The sequence below is a fragment of the Chrysochloris asiatica genome, unplaced genomic scaffold (assembly GCF_000296735.1).
Source record: "Chrysochloris asiatica unplaced genomic scaffold, ChrAsi1.0 scaffold00329, whole genome shotgun sequence".
In the NCBI taxonomy this organism is placed as follows: domain Eukaryota; kingdom Metazoa; phylum Chordata; class Mammalia; order Afrosoricida; family Chrysochloridae; genus Chrysochloris; species Chrysochloris asiatica.
The window spans coordinates 657,423-661,903 of record NW_006408847.1 but is presented as its reverse complement, the minus strand read 5'-3'; positions in this window follow the sequence as shown (position 1 = coordinate 661,903).

Genomic DNA, 4,481 nt, shown 5'->3' with positions numbered 1-4,481 from the left:
TTGGAAGAAGTGCAGCCAGAGTGTTATTTGGAGGCCAAGATGGCCAAACTTCGTCTCTCGTACTTCAGACATATTGTCAGAAGGAACCAGTCACTGGAGAAGGATATCATGTTTGGTAAGTTGGAGGCTCAGAGAAAAAGAGGGAGACCCCCAACGAGAAGAATTGGGCAAGTGGCAGCATGGATGGACTCAATTGTGGCAACAATAGTGAGGTTGGCCCAGGATCGGGCAGTGCTTCATTCTGCTGTGCATAAGGTTGCCATGAGTTGGTACCAACTCGATGGCACTGAACAACAACAACAACATAAAAATACTTAAATATATCAGAAAATAATATTGAACTATGAACTCTTTTCATTTTCATCTATGTAGGTTGTTACACAACACTGCCACAAGTTACCCTTTTTGATCTAACTTGGGGGAAACTCTTATTTCTGGGTATGTTGGGCCAGTGGGGTTTGACGAGCCACATGAAACAAATTGAACCAAACTAAGTGAGGAGTGAAGAAGCTTTCATGCCTCTCCTCAGCCACAGGTGAACAAAAGGCTGTGACTGTTTTCTACCTTGGCTTTCATAGGCGACATTGAACATTCCATATGGTCTTTCTCCTCTGAAGGTCTTGGAACGGAAGAAGATAGGTGACTACAGGAACCACAATTACAAGAGTGTCCTAGAGATGCTCACAATGATGAGACCTATACCACAGAACCCTGACCTTTTGGATTTGAAATCCTTTAGCATAGTCGACATAATCAGAACTGGGTCTGGCACACACAACAGGCTCAATAAATATTTGTTGAATAAACAAATGAACTTGCCAAATACACTGCTTGCCTTTCTGTCTTTACATACATTAAGCTATTCACTTGCATATGTAAATATATACATATGCTTGTATCTATTTCAATATCTAAATTTAAATGGTTTTTGTTTTTTTTCTTCTCTAAGTTGTTTTGTTTCTGCCTTCCATTTATTTATTGTCCTCACCCTGAAATCACTGGTCTTCCTGCTTGATCAGAGCTCTTTACCATGTGTGTTGTGTACAGTGAGATCCCGAGATTGGGATAGGTGGTCAGAAGAGAATCCTTTCTTTTAGAAGTATGCTTGGGATGAGTTAGAGTGCTCATCCTTCCTGGCACAAGCCCAGGAGCACCCAAGACAGATTCAAGAGGATGCCAGTCAATGGGAACCCCACTTTCATCTGATTGGGGTAACATTGGCTTGTTAGATTGTTCTTCCTAATTCAGAAAGAAAGAAAATTGTCTCTCAGGGAAATTGCAATGGTAGGTGGGGTGTGGCCCTGACACACTTCTATTTGAGGGCACTGGAGTCTAGACCCTGGTCAGCTGTGGCCCCAGAGAGAGCATTTGATGCCTTTGCTGAGAGATTCTGGCTATGGACCTGGAGTAGTGAGGAGAGCTGTTGCCAGGCTGAGTTACTTTTACTCACAGCTTTGCCCATTGGGCCCCAGGGCTGCTGAGCCCTGGATGGTATATGAATGGTTTATTTTGAACTAAGTAGTGTGTTTTTGCTAAAGAAAGGTGGCTGGATGATAAGAGGATGAGAGCCAGGCAACGCTCATTGGTTATGCTGGAAGTTGGTCTGACTACACTGGTCTTGTTGACTCAAGATCCTAAGGGCTCTAGGCCTGCACAGACCCACAGAAGCGCACACTCTATTGTCTGACCCTGATCCTGTGCGGGGCACGATCGAGGAAGGCTGTGTGTCTAGTGATACACCCAACCAACACTGTGGGAATGCATCAGACTGGGAGAAGCAAACTTCTTGATGGACATGTACGCTGGGGCATTTCTGACAAGTTCACCAGGAGCCACATTTTTTCCTTCCTTCCACATCTCTTCATTCCCTTCTAATCTATTGGATTTGTCCATGCTTGGCATACCTGGGAAAAAAGGAAACCCTGAGGGTGAAATGGCAGAGTTGTTGCCAAATGTTGCACTCTTCATCGTATATGGCCCAAAGTGCTTTTGACTTGCTCAGTAGAAGACTCCTCAGTCACAGGAACATTTGACAAACAGGGAGTGGACAAGAGTGAGGAGTCTGGTTCCTCCCTGCAGGTCCACTTGTGATGTGTGTCTGTTCCTTCTCCAGTAAACCAGTTGCTGTCAAGTCATCTTCGACTGGTGGCAACTTCATGTGTGTCAGAGCAGAACTGTGCTCCATAGAGGTTTTTTTTTTTTTTAAGTTTTTATTGAGAATTGAGTGATAGTTTACAGGGGAGAATATCAGTTTTGTACTCATCGTTTCATTGCAATTTCTTCCATGCATCATCATCATTCAATAGTATTTGCTTCTATTCCCTGTGTTTTTTTTGGGGGGGTGGGGGATGTGCACAAAAACACTCAGGAATATGTAATCACTTACACAACAAAAAGGCTCATTCTGCAAGCCTGCCTCCTGTCTGCCAGCACACAGCCATTCTCTTTCCATAAGTCTAGAGTCCTCAGCTGCTCTAACTCTCCATGTCCTCATCTCTGCCTCCATCTCTGGTGTCACTGCTTCTCTGGATAGGGGCCCACATTCTGCTTCCATAGAGTTTTTAAAGGCTGAATTTATAGAACTAGACTACCAGACTTCTTTTGAGGCACCTCAGTGTGGATTTGAATCTCCAATCTTTCAGCTAGCTGCTTAGTGTATCAACTATTTGTATCACTCAGGGATTAGTATGCCCTCTTTTGGAGATAATTTTGAATCAAATTTGATAGAGAAATAGAGGAGTGAGCCTGGTATGACTCTCCCTGATGGTTTGGTCTATTTCTGTAGCTGCTCATGCAAAGAAAACCTTTGCTCCTTTAAAACATGTCAGAATGTTTTTCTCAGTGTCCACCCCATTATTATCGGGGAAGATGATGTGAAGAATCTATGTGACATTACAGTACGGAAGACTACTGGCACTATTCTCACTTTCAGGGTTTTGGGTTTGTTTCTTTGTTGTTTTCCAACCTATAGCATATAATGTTTGCCACTTGGCTGGAGTACAAAACTGAATGCCATGTAGGCATTGGTGTGGTGAATGAGCCTTTTAGTTGGTACTGACACTACTCAGCTACTTGGCTTCCATATTATAAACCAGCTTTGTTGCTACTATTCTTGGATTTCTGAACAGTGATTAGGAATTTAGGGATTCCTAGGAGTCCTGGTATGGTGCTGTGGGTTAATGCACTGGGCTACAAAGTCAGTTTGAACCACAAGGTTGGCAGTTCAAGTTCACCAGTTGTTCCTCAGGAACTCTATACAGGGTGGCTATGGGTCACAACGGACTCAACAGCACTTAACAACAACAACAACAACAACAAGAGTTGCATAAAATGCAAGCTTACTGTATTCTTTCTCATCTTTTGCAGACAGCATAGAAGAGTAAAACAAACAACTGAACACACATATCCCTCCACCTTCAACTCAAACCAAAAGGACTCTAAAGTCTTAAATCTAAAATGCTGTAAGTCTTTGGGGACTATTGTCATGGGCTTGCACCATAGTTGTTATCTTGTTGCTGTTGTTAAGTGCCGTCAAGTCAATTCTGACCCATAGCGACCCTCTATAGGGTTTCTGAGGAGCAGTTGGTGAGCTTGACCCTTTGACCTTGTAGTTCAAACTGCTTTGCAGTCTGGCACATTAACCCACAACCCTACACCAGGACTCCATAGTTGTTATTGTAGTGGGATTATTTTGGTAATGATTTTTCCTTTTGGTAATGATTTTGGACCTGTTTTCTATTAAGTACACATTATAATGAATTACGCTACAGGGAGGACCCAGTAGATTGATTTACAAATCTCTGCAAAGTGATGGGCATGTTAGGCAGGAGGGAAAGGAGAGGGCGAAGTCCCTAGAGTGAGTGTTGAGAAGATTCTACATTATTAGCTCAGACATTTGCTACAGAAAGTACTTCTTGCTCCCTCTCTCACAGTTCTGTTTCTGACATATTAACAAGGCGTTGGAAAGTTTTAACAGATGAAATACTTTTGAGCAGAGTTAGCATTATTGATATTGTTTGGATGCATTCAGTTCATAGTGATCAGCTATGTATTGATCCGATTAGCCATGAGTTAGAAAAGTTGAGACTCATCCTTCTTCTAGCTCCTGAGAGATGGGAATTATATGTGATTCTAGAAACTAAATTTACCTTGCCTGGCTGAGAGCGGTTTTCTTTTTGAGCAAATTCAAATTTAACCTGAGAGCAATTTACTTCATTCATTCATTCAAAATTAATTTGTTGAGTGGGCTAGCTAGCACTATGGGAATAAAAAGATATAAAGTCATTAGTAAAGTCCACTAGGCTTCTGTTGAAAATATTACATGTGTTCAAGGATCTGTAATAGGAAATGAAAACATTTAGACAATGTAATGAAAAGTCATTAGAGACATTTAACAATACACACAAAAAAATAGTTGTCAGGATTGAATTTTCTCTTTTTTTGTGTCATGAGCCAACCTCCCACCAATTACCCACTACCTC